Source organism: Anoplophora glabripennis, unplaced genomic scaffold (assembly GCF_000390285.2).
Source record: "Anoplophora glabripennis isolate ALB-LARVAE unplaced genomic scaffold, Agla_2.0 scaffold1729, whole genome shotgun sequence".
NCBI classification, from domain to species: domain Eukaryota; kingdom Metazoa; phylum Arthropoda; class Insecta; order Coleoptera; family Cerambycidae; genus Anoplophora; species Anoplophora glabripennis.
This window is the reverse complement of record NW_019417805.1, coordinates 1-15,592: the sequence shown is the minus strand read 5'-3', so window position 1 is coordinate 15,592 and position 15,592 is coordinate 1.

Here is a 15,592-nt window from a genome sequence, read left to right as displayed (position 1 = left end):
ACATATTACACCAGCAAAATAAACACCTGTTTATTTTATTTTTTTGAAATTATATATAAATATATATTTTATACAAATATATATTTGTATCATCTTTTCACTTATTGTATACTCGATGATCAATACCTGGATGTTCCGGTTGTCTCTGTTATCCAGATCTTCGAATTTCACCGTGTTTTGTTGTGGAGTCGGCCCATGATGATCGCCCAACCACAAAGTCCGCACGCGAGAACCGATTTTATAGAAAATCGATTAACTTTTAGATTTGTTTCGAGACAGACTTACAAATCTGTGGATTTTGTGATCGTTCATCAGTGCTCGCCAGGTGACGCAAGTGACGCACCGCTTCACCTAAAATTTCCGTTTGGTTGTGAAATTTAAAATTATTTTTAATTTTATATAAATTTTATAATTTAGGTATAATTCTATATTAAAAATGTATTGTTTTATATGCAGAAATAAACTATATAGTTGCGCGGAGATCTTAGATCTTATTAAGTACACCATGAATGGCTCGTTCATGTCTATACTCGGCGGCCGAAATTATAAAGAGTGACTAATACATAATATAAAAACACTATTACCATAATGCGTATAAAATATAAAATGATTTCTATACGGTTCAATATTATTTATCTTTGTGCCGCTCGCCATGCACATCGGTAGAATCTATAATTGTGTATAGACTGAGTTACACTGAACGTCGATCTATATTTTATCTCTGTCTTTTGCACTTGGTAGGGAATAGGGAAATGCTTTTTTAGTGGGTGTAAACGGACTTGATTTGCCCGACCTGAGAAACGTCATAGCATAAGCGTAGACGAGGGGTCTAATTCCATGGCTATAATAAATTTATAAATTAAAAAAACACAACTGGGACGTTTTAAAATGCTGTAATAATTAAAATTGATCAAAGTGCCGGTTATAGCAAACCGTAAAAAATATTAGATGTTATGTTTTATTATGTTTTTTCAATATTTTCTATATCTTGTTGCCTTTTACACAGACAAGCCAATTGATTTTCGTTCCCGGCACGCTTCATCCCCCTTACTAGTCCAAGAGCTAGCGATGAATCACTATCTATAATTTTGGCCGTCGAGTATAGTCTACTTACTTGTACCTTACATACATCATTCCATATAAGTTAATGTAGGTACATGAATTTTTCACGCTCTAAAATGTTTAAATATTTTGTTCGAATATTTACACTTTAAATTGCGTTTTTAAAACTTGGAATAATATAATACAAAGCGTAATAAGTATACAGGGATGGAAAATCCACATGGTCCATCTGCCTTTACATGAGAGCGACAAAGTAAAGTAAAGAAATCCGTGCGATAGACAAGGATGGCTATAGTGAAGACGTTTCATAATCTGAATAGTCACCGCCCGTTTCGGGTTAGAAGTGGGAGTGACAATTCAGATTATGAAACGTCTTCAATGTAACCATCCTTGTCTATCGCACGGATTTCTATGACTTACTTTATCGCTCTCACAGAACGGCTGATGTACCATGAGGACTTTCCGAACCTGTATATCTAAAGGGAAACTAAATAAAATTATTTTTAAGATTACGTAGGTATACGCCATAAATGTGTTAATGTGTGTGATGTTGTGTTATGTGCTAGTAGGCAGGTATATATTTTCTATTTTTGTATTTATAACGAAGTTATTTTTGCTTTCTCTTATTACATCATTTTTTTATTATATTCTTTTCCCATTCTGTAACTAAGTTTGGGTGTTGGATGGGGTGTAGAGATAAGAAATGAAATAAAGTAAAATACAGACATTTAATAAATGTTTCTCATTCATATGATTGTCAGTATTGAAAAGAGATCATGTTTTAGAAAAAATTATATCATTTAAATTCTGTTATGAAATTTAATTGCTCTGATTTGAACTATACTAATAAACAGACCTATTAAGTATGTCTGTACCTCAGAGCTAAACTGTATTAAGTGCCAAAAATGAAATTTTACAGGAGAGCGATTTAAAGATTTAAATTTTGCTTTTCATTCCATAACTTCGAACTCTTACTTCTTGATAAAAAAAATTAATATGATGTGAAGTTATACGTCTATTTTAATATTATTTATTGTAATTTAAAGAATAATTTTCTATTCGTATTTTTTTTTTCGAAAAAATGGAGTTAACACTATTTGGCACAAACATGATTTAGGGATTTTATATTATAATATTTACTAATTGTGCGATAATTAGTTTTTTTTATTGAAATAGTACAAACGACAAAACAACAAATAGATTACATTCAATAAATATGTTTAAAAATATAAACATCAGATAATATTCATAAAAAAAATAAAGTTTAAATAAACCAACAACACTTTTGATTATTAATAAACTGGATAGAAAAAACAAAAACAAATGTAATTATTATCCTTTCCTGTTGGGCTCGGACTAAATCATAGAAAATATAGTACGTATGTCGTGGAGCATGATCGTTTGTATCGGCCATATTGACATGGGCCCTCGGTGGAGACATCGGAAGTTCGAATCGAGCCCCACGTTGGGCGCCATGTCGTGGAGCATGATCGTTTGTATCGGCCATATTGACATGGGCCCTCGGTGGAGACATCGGAAGTTCGAATCGAGCTCCACGTTGGGCGCCATGTCGAGGATTATGATCTGTAGTGCCTAATATGTGAGAATTGTGCGGGGAAGTATGATCTGAATGTTGTGTTTGGTCGGCATGGGTCCTCAGTGGAGGCATCGGGAGTTCTAATCGAGCTCCACGTTGGAAACCATGTCGCAACCTGTGATCTGGGATGTTAGTTCCCTTGACCGGGTTCCGCGGCAGGAACGCACGGAGTTCACGGGGATCGTCGCTATCGACGCCCGGTCGCACTATATTCTCTGACGATTGGAATCTGTGGTGGATATGACCTACAGACGTGGTGTCTAGGACACGAGCTCGCGGGGGAGATCTCGACGAAGAAGGTCGAGCTCCGCGTTGAGCGTCGTGTCGGGTTAGACTTTCTTGATATGGACCACTTAGGCGATGATCGTATGTTCGGGGGAAATCATGAGAATGGACGGGCGACGTACAAGTATTGTTTTGATAAAAAAGGCCGGCTTCGTCACCTATGACGTAGTCGGCTAAGGGGTTTTCGCTTACTATGGCACCCGAACGCGATGCGCATTGCTCCCGCTGGATACCACTTCGTAAAAAAGCTGAATGAACTGTAGCGTCGTCACCGACGGCTAGCTCACGTTCCGAATCACCCGACATCGGAAGTATTCCACTACCGGGGCCAGATCGTGAACCGTGGTTGGACTCATGGGATTCCCCGGACCCTACCAGTTGGTACGTAGGTTGAACCTCGTCCCGAGTATCTGTGGGTGACCCACTTCGTGGTAACTCTTGGTTGCTACTCGGATCCGCGAGTGCGTCGTGAGGGGTGGTCGAGATGGTGCCAGTAACTCGCGTAGCAGCGGACCTCAACGCGTACGGCGCTGTGGCTGCGCCGTGCCGCGTACTTCCGCGAGCCACCATCTTCGGTCCCTCAGACTCTTCGCGGAGCATCGATATAGCGTTGGCAGGAGAGGCCATTTCCTCTTTCACCCCGAATGTCGAGAGATCTTTCGCCGGCAAACAGGTGTGAGGGCAGTTCGTGTGACCGCTGGTCTCTCCGATTTGGGACGAGGTCTCGTCCAGCTCAGTCTTGATCATACTCACACGATCTAATTTATTATTCGTAGTATTACCTTCGAGGGCACCAATCCTCGTAGCACTGGATTTCGTAGTCGCGTCGCAGGGGTTCATCTTCCCGGTACGACAATGTCGGAGCAAGCTCTTTTGCTCCGAAAGTCTTGTAGACGTCTTGTAGTAAGCACTGACTCTACTATTAAATGTGGGTCTCTCGAGGGAGCCCTAGAAGTAAGGATAACTTCTTTACTAAATTTGGAAGTACGCCGCCACAATAACGTGCGTACTATTGCTTTGTGCCCGTGGGTCACAAAGTAAATGCCTCGTAGGGGTTTGACGAGGAAGGTTGCCTCGACGAGTGACCGCCTAGAAGTTTGACGAGGAAGATTGCCTCGGATTTGCAGATCTCAATGGAGTCTGAATTGTAGGTCTCGTAGGAGCCTATGTGTGTACTTTGTACCGAGGTGCGGGTCTCTCGATGGAGCCGGCACAGTCGGAATCAAAGTCTTCGTCGGAGGGTCGCAAGCCTCGGACGGTATGCAGGTCTCTGGAGGAGCCTGAAAGTATCGCTGTTTCGTCGCAGGGGGCGATCGAACAGGATCTTCGCCTCAGGTTGGGCTACCTCGGGCGGGACGCAGGTCTCTGGAGGAGCCTGGAGTATCGCTGTGTCGATGCGAATGGCTATCGCACAGGATCTTCGTCGGAGGTGGTCAGTCTCGGACGGTTTCGCAGGTCGCAAGTGGATCCTGGAGTTTACCGCTGTTTCGATGCAGGGGGCTATCGAACAGGGTCTTCACCTCAGGCTAGGCTACCTCGGGTGGTTGTCTCGTTAAGCGAGTAGTGGTTGCAAAGCACTATCAATATCACGTCGAGGAATGGCAGCCTCGACGGAAGCCTCGTGAAGCGAGCCTGTGAGCTTGAGCTCCAAAGTTCTTGAGCTTGATGACAGGGTTTTTTCAATCAAACCGTGGAAGATATGTTAAAAGTATATATTGAACAGAATTAACAAACAATAAAGGTTCACAATTAACATATACAAGTTATTTACCATGAATAAGATTTGTTACACAATTGCTCTGTATCGCTTTCCGTCTCATGTACTCCCACTGAAGTACTGTAAACGCCAAAAGTAGACGTTCGATCACTTTTGTGGGATTTCCATACTTTTGGCGGACCGGGCCTTGAATTGTCCGCCAAAATCTCGAACCAAAATCATCCATCGTCCCCATCAACGCCGGGACTCGTTCCCCTCTGGCCTCTACGGATTGTCGATGTCGGCGTCGGGGATTTTGGAGTTTTTTCCAGGTTTGGGAAAAACTCTACCCGCGGTCTCGGCTTGGGCTGCCGAGCATCGTATCCAACCGCCAGAGCGGTGGAACCTTCGGAAGACGGTCCTTTCGGCCCAAAGACGGGGAAATTGGAAAGATAGGTGATATTTTCCCCGTCCTCGTAAAAGGGCCTACGGAGGTCTTATTTCTGGATGGATTCATTTGAAATTTTGTGTTTAGATACACGGCATGACATAGTGCCGTGGTTGGAGGGTTCGACCGAGATCGCGCGGATACTTTCGGCGGCAGCTCTAAAGGCGTGAAAACCTATTATGGCTTAGCTGGCCGTTAGTAGTCGGGCGATTCGGTTCGAATTTGGATATGACAACCACCTAGCGATACTCTAGTGTGGTTGGAGGGTTCGGCCGAGATCGAATGAGCGGAACGGCTGAAAACGCGGAAAACGTGAAATCCGCGTTTCCCCGTATAACGGCGTTTTGGCTCATCCGATTCGGACGAAAATTTAGTAAGATAATGCTAGCGACTTGAGGAGTGCTGCATTAAATTTTGACACCGATCGCTCAATAACTTTTGGAGTTATTGGCGATAGCGTCCTTGACCAATTCAAAAGGGTGGTGAAATTTCTAATGGCCATTTCCAAATGTCATCGTGAAGCGTCCCGGGGTTCGACTGCAGGTTGCGAGAGCAGCGGCAGTGGTCACTGCGCGCCGGGATGGCAGACCCAGGCGAGATCGGTCGCGATGCGGGTGACACTGGAAAGGTCGGTGAAATTGGTCTTTAACGCTCTGGGAGCGCTATCGCCGTGAGGATCGATGTCTGAAGACTCCTATAGAGGCTTTTTCATTCTGCCCGGCCGACGGCGATTGATTTCGCAACCGTGGCGGGTTTTTGGTTTGAATTGGAAAGGTAGGTGAATATGATTGTTTCGCCTCCTTTTCAATTCAGCGGTCTCCGGCATATCCGTAGGTACAAGATTATGACTTCTAGGAATATACGGGGTGTTCTGAAATCCTGAAGCTCGCTCGAAGGGTGGAATACGACACGTAGTACTATATTTTCTATGGACTAAATTGATGTAACGAGGAACTTAATACTGTGGAAATGAAACACAGTTAATATTAAATACACATACGATTGTCTAGCTTGGAGACAGGTTGGGACTTATTATTATTTAGCACTGTCTATCTTCGAAAGTATCATGAGTGGAAGTTATTACTGTTTAGCACGTGAAAGAGCATAAGAAACTGTGTTGGGCTGTCAAATAATCCCATTTTCGTAAAAAATGGAATTAATACAGTATAGCTTTGAGGTACAGATGTAGGTTCGTATGTACTACTAATGTAGCGTTTATACAATCAATTAATAATTTAATAATTCGTCCGGAGTATTTTACATTATCATACAATTTTTCATTATTTGATTTAAAGAATAGAACTTACGAATGCTCAACCATGTATCTGTGTGCTAATAAGCAAGCTGAAATTTTTCATTTGCCATTAACTAATTTATGTCTAAATTTCAATATAAATATTGTACTGGCCCTTCTCCAGTTCTAACTAAAACTAAAGTTTATTTACTTCAACTGTGATTATACTAAGATTTTAAGTAAAAATTTTTTCTAGGGGTCCGCGAGAAGAAATGGTTTAATACCTACCACTGCTTTAGTTCATCCCATATGAGTAACTAAATAAGAGTGTTTATTTCCTTGTATTTCATTGGAAGCATCACTTGCTCCAGACGCAACTGGCACCATCTTACATCCGGCCTGTAAACAAATAGCAGCTGGAACACAAAACAGAAATTGCAGTGACCGTGCTAGCCGTCTTTGGTTTGAGAATGTAGTTCAAAAACTATGCAATAGATGTCGCTTTATTACGCTGCACTTGACAGCAAATTTAAATATACCATAATATTCAGAGTGCAACTTATATACGGAATAAAATTCATATTCATTGACTACAAAGCTTTGTAAAAAAATATCAGTTGTAATGTAAAAATTTACCAGATTTTTTTTACAAAATTATGTAGTCAATGACTTATGAATTTCATTTCATGTAAGTTACACACAATAATGGTATAAAAGATTGACTTTTTTAGTAGGTATATCCATTAAGAGGCTATTATTATTTTCACTTTTTAAACAATGACTAAAAAATGCATAAGCAGTTGTTTTTTAAATGCATGTACTTAAATTTATTCTGTTATAAATAGGAAAAGATAATTACTAGTAATTAATAGTGATTACTGTGATACAAAATAGACATATACTTACCTTTCCCCTCTTTATGAAAAATATTGTTAGATACATTTGTTTCAAACTATATTGGTTCTCATCAGTACGATGCATGTACTACTGATTATTATTTTCTGCGAAAATTTAAATACTGATGGTATGAGTAACAAATATCAGTAGAAACGTAGACATATGTATCTACCATTACTTAAAAAGAAACTTAATATTCATTAAAAAATCCAAAAATCCGTTTTTTGTTGTCTACTATTCGACATACAAGTGAAATTTTGACAAAATAAAGTATTATGTGAAGTACTTACACAACCAGTATTTGAATCTACTTCATCCGGCACCTAGATAAATGATGATCCGGCATGGTATCGTTAACAATAACAGTACTAGTACTTGCAGTGGTATTTAGAGATGGCAATTTGGAATAAGTGTATTGATGTTAGAAAAGTGGTCTTCGCAAAAATAACATTTTTCGTTGATGAAGTTAAAATCTGGTTTACATTGTATCCAAATCATTTTCCTGTCTGCACTCTGCAGTAACTCTGAAAAAGCTTTTATTTCTGTAAGAAGTATCTGTGATATATAAATAATATGTATTCTTGCAGTTTGGTGCACAACAGTAACGTGAGATCATTCCAGACATTTTCTATTAAAAAGTAAAACAAGCAAAAGCAGTAAAAGAATTCAGATGAACGATTCAACAATTATAATTATCTTCTTGCGTTACATTAAATTTTAGTCTAAAATAGAAAACAATTATTATCAAAAGCACGATAACTTACGAGTTAATTAGTCATAATTCATAATACAACCACTTTCTAATCTGTGAATACAACATAGAGAAGAAATAACCTCAAACCTAATCCACAGAACACATCCCCTTTGTGACATAATTTTCAATACACGTATTCTTTCGTATTGAACAAAGTGATTGAAATCAACAGTAAAAAACCAATCATGATTAAGAATTTAAAAAATGCTGTATTATGATTGGCTAGTTACCGATTGCAATCAGTTTGTTCAGCTTCCGCACGAAAGAATACATGTAATATCATCAAATTTTTAATTGTTTCAGCGAACTCTATAGGTTCTAATAACAATATTTACTTTTCTGTTCAAGTTAGTATTACAGTTTTCGATACATAAACAGTGCTAACGATGGCGTGTTTTCCAGGCCCATTGTGAGGTGGCGCTCGTACATTCATGATTCTGCNATAACAATATTTACTTTTCTGTTCAAGTTAGTATTACAGTTTTCGATACATAAACAGTGCTAACGATGGCGTGTTTTCCAGGCCCATTGTGAGGTGGCGCTCGTACATTCATGATTCTGCTCTTCCTATCCTTTTACCGTCTTATTATTATTTAGTCATATGGTTCATCCACTGAAATTTATAGATAACGGATGCAATGGAATGTATAAACGTAAAGCTGTTAAAAACAAACTAGAGTTTACTTAATCCTTATAAAATACGTGTTAGAAATAGAAGTTATAATAATTCAACAGATAAATATAATGAAATAGGATAGAGGTTTCATTCCTTAGAAGAAAAATAAATATATTTCCGGATAATTAAAAAATATTAATAAACTTAAAGTTATGTTTGCGCAATTGTATAGATTAATCACTATTATTTCTTTTGAAAAATATATTTAAATATATTTAGGTACTCTTCCTGTCTAACAAGTCTATAAATATAACATTTAAAATTATAACTTATTTTTCCGTTATATGTTCTTCTTCTTCTTTTCTAGTGATTGGTCCTAATAAGTCCCATGGCACCGCGGGCTAATTATACCTATTGTGCGTCCCACTACTAGTCCTATTCAGCAAGTAGTTTTGTCCTTTTGACAAAGTCCAAAAGCTTCGTTCTTCTCTCAGTTCCTTGGGTTCCAAATAGAGTCTCCCAGGAGCGTCATTCTACTACATGCAAATCCCGGCCACTCGCCCAGGATATGCAGAGAAGTTTCATCCGCCGATTCACATCCTCGGCAGATCGGACTGTCTACAAGCTTTAGCTTATGTAGATGTTTCCTAAAGTGACAGTGTCCCGTTATGACTAATAGTCCTATTCAGCAAGTAGTTTTGTCCTTTTGACAAAGTCCAAATGCTTCCTTCTTCTCTCAGTTCCTTGGGTTCCAAATAGAGTCTCCCAGGAGTGTCATTCTACTACGTGCAAATCCCGGGCACTCGCCCAGGATATGCAGCGAAGTTTTATCCGCCGAGTCACATCCTCGGCAGATCGGACTGTCTACAAGCTTTAGCTTATGTAGATATTAAGATATTTCCTAAAGTGACAGTGTTCCGTTATGAGTCCCGTCACTCTCCTGAGCCAGATTTTATTCAAACTCGGTGAATCTTTTGCTCTTTCCTTCGAAGGATACTCCATGAGCTCCTTAGAATGGCTATGTCCTGGCCTTAAGTCCAGTATTTCCTATGTTCTGTCTCGGTCCATTTGCCCAGAGCCCGCCTGACCACACTATACTCCGCGGTAGAAATTATAGAGAGTGACTCATCGCTAGCTTTTGGGCTAGTAAGGTGGATGAAGCGTGCCGGGAACGAAAATCCATTGGCGTGTCTGCGTAAAAAGCAACAAGATATAGAAAATATTGAAAAAAGATAATAAAACATAACATCTAATATTTTTTTACGGTTTGCTATAACCGGCACTTTGATCTATTTTAATTATTACAGCATTTTAAAGCGTCCCAGTTGTGTTTTTTTAATTTATAAGTTTATTATAGCCACGGAATTAGACCCCTCGTCTACGCTTATGCTATGACGTTTCTCAGGACGAATAAATCAAGTCCGTTTACACCCACTAAAAAAGAATTTCCTTATACCTTACCAAGTGCAAAAGACAGAGATAGAATATAGATCGACGTTCAGTGTAACTCAGTCTATAGACGATTATAGATTTTGTCGATGTGCGTAGCGAGCGGCACCAAGATAAATAATATTGAAGCGTATAAAAATCATTTTATATTTTATACGCATTATGGTAATAGTGTTTTTATATTATGTCTGAATCACTCTCTATAATTTCGACCGCGGAGTATAGGAGCTGTACCACAGAAGGGCTCCGGGCCAATGAACTCTGTCTCGGATCCATTCCTAGCAATTAAGTTCATCCGCTTTCTCGTTCCCACAAATACCTTTGTGCCCTGGCACCCAACACAGTCTAACTGTATTATTGGTGGCCAGTATTCAGTCAGCATTTCAATCCCACACAAGTTTTGAACTTATATCTTGTGTGCGCCTCAAGTTTTAATTGCAGTTTGACTATCAGAGAATATACAGGGTGATTCATTAATAATGGGACAGAGCTTAAGGGCATGTTGCTGACCTCAAAATAGAGCGATTAAGCCAAATATGCATTATCCGAATGTTGCTCCTTTTCAATCTACAGGGTGTTAAAGTTGAAAAAATATTTTCAATTTTTTTAATTATCTTGAGCATATTTGAACGGATTGTCTTGAAAGTTTGTACACCTATGTTTTCTGAGGTGGCAATTACGGAAATGGTAACTATTTTGCAATCACATCTAGGATGCGCTAGTTGTAGTGTTCCGTCGGAGTATACATATGTCAAACTTTGAAAATCTGAATTTCCTATAAGAAATTATTAAACTACGTTCAATTCTAAATAAAAAATATATACCTGTTAAAAATCGATAAACTTAACCGTTTTCGAAATAAGAACGATTAACTATTCTTTACAAATTTATTTGTTTGAACGTACGCCTTTAAATAAGTTGACTTAAATGAAGTAGGCCGCTGTCAATGAAATTTCATGTATTATGTGTCAATTCTAAGCAACTTATAAATACTAGACAGTTTAGTTCTTCTTCGTTTGTGATTTTTTTCATTAAAATGCCGCGTCATAATAATGATTATTCGTTTGTTGAAATGAGAAACATAGTATGTGTGTATGCCCAAGAAAATTATTGTGGTCGTCATGCAGCAGTGAGGTACTTGGAGTTATATCCAAATAACAAACAACCTAACCACAAGCTTTTCAAGACGTTGTACGACAGATTAGGAGAAACGGGATCATTTCGCCCTAAACGAGTCGTTGGAAGGCCTAAAGTATTAGCGGCGGAGCAAGAAGAGGATGTTTTAGTGCGAATTGCCGAAAACACGCAAACAAGCACACGCCGAATTTCATCAGCTACTGCTGTAAGTCAGCCTTCCGTCTTCAGAATACTCCACAAAGAAAAATCAACAGTTGATGCCACAAGATCCTCCTGGTAGATTTCGGTTCGCACAGTTTCTTCGTCGGCAACAAAATGCTGACCCTACATTTTATAATAAAATATTGTTTACGGACGAAGCTACATTTACCCGGCGCGGTGTATTTAATTGGAGAAATAGCCATTCCTGGGAACTGGAAAATCCTCACTTGCCACGAGAACAACATTTTCAGCATGAATTCTCAATAAATATTTGGTGTGGAATACTTTCCGATAACATTTTGGGACCATTTGTGTTACCCCGTCCACTTAATGGGGAAAATTATTTAATTTTTTTAACAAATGACTTGCCACTCGTTCTTAAAAATATCCCCTTAAATTTACGGCAAACCTTTTGGTTTATGCATGATGGTGCTCCCGCACATTACTCCCGACCAGTAAGAGAATATCTTGATATAAGTTTTCGAAACCGTTGGATTGGTCGCGGCAGCGAAGTGCCTTGGCCTGCGCGTAGCCCTGATTTAAATCCCCTAGATTTTTATTTCTGGGGTAACGTTAAATCTTTAGTTTATAAAGATGTTATACATACTCGAGAAGAGCTGTGGGCAAAAATACAAGAATCTGTTAACATTATCAGAGACCAACAAAGAAGTCTATTCAGTGTCAGACAAAATTTTAACGAGAGAATAAAAAAATGTATTGAAAACAATGGTCGCCACTTTGAGAATCTTTTGTAATTAGACTTAAGCATAATAAAATTTTCAGTTGTTACTGTGTTTGTCTTAATTCGTAATTAAGTCACCTTATTTAAAGGCGTACGTTCAAACAAATAATTTTGTAAAGAAATAGTAAATCGTTCTTATTTCGAAAACGGTTAAGTTTATCGATTTTTAACAGGTATATCTTTTTTATTTAGAATTGAACGTAGTTTAATAATTTCTTATTGGAAATTCAGATTTTTGAAGAACAAAAAAGTTTGACATATGTTTACTCCTACGGAACACTACAACTAGCGCATCCTAAATGTGATTGCAAAATAGTTACCATTTCCGTACTTACCACCTCAGAAAACATAGGTGTACAAACTTTCAGGACAATCCGTTCAAAGATGCTCAAGATATTTAAAAAAATCGAAAATATTTTTTCAACTTTAACACCCTGTAGATCGAAAAGGAGCAACATTCGGATAAGGCATATTTAGCTTAATCGCTCTATTTTGAGGTCAGCAACATGCCCATAAGCTCTGTCCCATTATTAATGAATCACCCTGTATATATGAGTTTGCGTTTATAACCTCTACGTACGCGCCGTTATTGTTGGCGTTAAACGTGGCCTCGATAATTTGGGGCCGAGGGGGACTATCCCTCTTTGGTTCCGACATAGATGTGTCCATAATCCTGGAATAGGAACTACCCCTCCAGTCGTTGTTATTCCCGAGTCGATATGCTGCTAACCGTGCTTCTCTTTCCACCACTATATGCACCGGTGGTAGATTTAGCACGACTTCTAGCGCAGTTGTCGGAGTCGATGCCATCGCTCCCGTTATACCTAAGCAGGCCATGTCTACGAATTCTATTCAGTTTTTCCCCCTTTATATGTTAGTGCAACATAAAAGTAGTTTAAAATTCTAAAGGCTTCAAAGCTGTAATCTTGTCATAATCAATCTTTACCATATGTTATAATTAATGATAAAAGTTATAATTCTAGAAACAACATCAATACACAAAATTATTTTCACTCAGTTATAACAAGATCTGTGATCTACGATATTTTATATCTAATTTTTAGATCAAAGGTCTATTAATGAATGAAATCTAATCTTTTTTTAAGGTGAAAAGTGCAATGCTCTTTATTTTTCTTTCGTTGCACTTGCCCGGGCCCGATAGTTTGTTTAATTGTTTAATTCTTTTCGTTTACTCGTGATCGTGAATAGTGAAATGAAACTGTATAGTTCAGGCGGTGAACTAGTTCATTCACAAACTACACATCCAGAAGTTGATGTGTAGTTTGTGTGTTGATCCAGGTGAAGAACTATCTTAAGGAAATTCCTCACCGGTCGCCATGTTGTAGGTAGATATAGTACATTCTGTTTTAGGATTTAATTATTGATGAAATAAACCTTCTTTTTTTAAATAATTCTAAAATTATTGTTTGAACCATAAGTGTCTAGTTAGATTAAGGAGAAATCAAAAACAATACATTTTTTTTACTTACATAAACCTAGACGTCTACCCATTCTATATACAAAAATTAAAACATTTCTCACAAAAATTATATCCAAAATCTTCACATTTTTTACAGGGACGTACTCCGCGCGCCGCCGTTATTCCATGGCTAGAAATTGGCCTCAATGATTTGGGATCGAGGGGGATTATCCCTCTTTATCCTGCCTCATCTCGTGTAGGCCTGGACAGCCTTNTCTTGAAAGTTTGTACACCTATGTTTTCTGAGGTGGTAATTACGGAAATGGTAACTATTTTGCAATCACATCTAGGATGCGCTAGTTGTAGTGTTCCGTCGAAGTAAACATATGTCAAACTTTTTTATCCTTCACAAATCTGAATTTCCAATAAGAAATTATTAAACTACGTTCAATTCTAAATAAAAAATATATACCTGTTAAAAATCGATAAACTTAACCGTTTTCGAAATAACAATGATTTACTATTTATTTACAAAATTATTTGTTTGAACGTACGCCTTTGAATAAGATGACTTAAATGAAGTAGGCCGCTGTCAATGAAATGTCATGTATTATTTCATTATGTCAATCCTAAGCAACTTATAAATACTAGACAGTTTAGTTCTTCTTCGTTTGTGATTTTTTTCATTAAAATGCCTCGTCATAATGATTATTCGTTTGTTGAAATGAGAAACATGGTATGTGTGTATGCCCAAGAAAATTATTGTGGTCGTCATGCAGCAGTGAGGTACTTGGAGTTATATCCAAATAACAAACAACCTAACCACAAGCTTTTCAAGACGTTGTACGACAGATTAGGAGAAACGGGATCATTTCGCCCTAGACGAGACGTTGGAAGGCCTAAAGTATTAGCGGCGGAGCAAGAAGAGGATGTTTTAGTGCGAATTGCCGAAAACAAGCAAACAAGCACACGCCGAATTTCATCAGCTACTGGTGTAAGTCAGCCTTCCGTCTTCAGAATACTCCACAAAGAAAAATTGTATCCTTACCATTTTCGTCCGGTTTAACAGTTGATGCCACAAGATCCTCCTGGTAGATTTCGGTTCGCACAGTTTTTTCGTCGGCAACAAAATGCTGACCCAACATTTTATAATAAAATATTGTTTACGGACGAAGCTACATTTACCCGGCGCGGTGTATTTAATTGGAGAAATAGCCATTCCTGGGAACTGGAAAATCCTCACTTGCCACAACATTTTCAGCATGAAATCTCAATAAATATTTGGTGTGGAATACTTTCCGATAACATTTTGGGACCATTTGTGTTACCCCGTCCACTTAATGGGGAAAATTATTTAAATTTTGTAACAAATGGCTTGCCACTCGTTCTTGAAAATATCCCCTTAAATTTACGGCAAACCTTTTGGTTTATGCATGATGGTGCTCCCGCACATTACTTCCGACCAGTAAGAGAATATCTTGATATAAGTTTTCGAAACCGTTGGATTGGTCGCGGCAGCGAAGTGCCTTGGCCTGCGCGTAGCCCTGATTTAAATCCCCTAGACTTTTATTTCTGGGGTAACGTTAAATCTTTAGTTTATAAAGATTAGTGTATAAAGATGTTATATATAAAGAGCTGTGGGCTAAAATACAAAAATCTGTTAACATTATCAGATACCAACAAAGAAGTCAATTCAGTGTCAGACAAAATTTTAACGAGAGAATAAAAAATGTATTGAAAACAATGGTCGCCACTTTGAGAATCTTTTGTAAGTAGACTTAGGCATAATAAAATTTTCATTTGTTACTGTGTTTGTCTTAATTCGTAATTAAGTCATCTTATTTAAAGGCGTACGTTCAAACAAATAATTTTGTAAAGAAATAGTAAATCGTTCTTATTTCGAAAACGGTTAAGTTTATCGATTTTTGATTTGAAAGTTTGACATATGTTTACTCCGACGGAACACTACAACTAGCGCATCCTAGATGTGATTGCAAAATAGTTACAATTTCCGTAATTACCACCTCAGAAAACATAGGTGTACAAACTTTCAA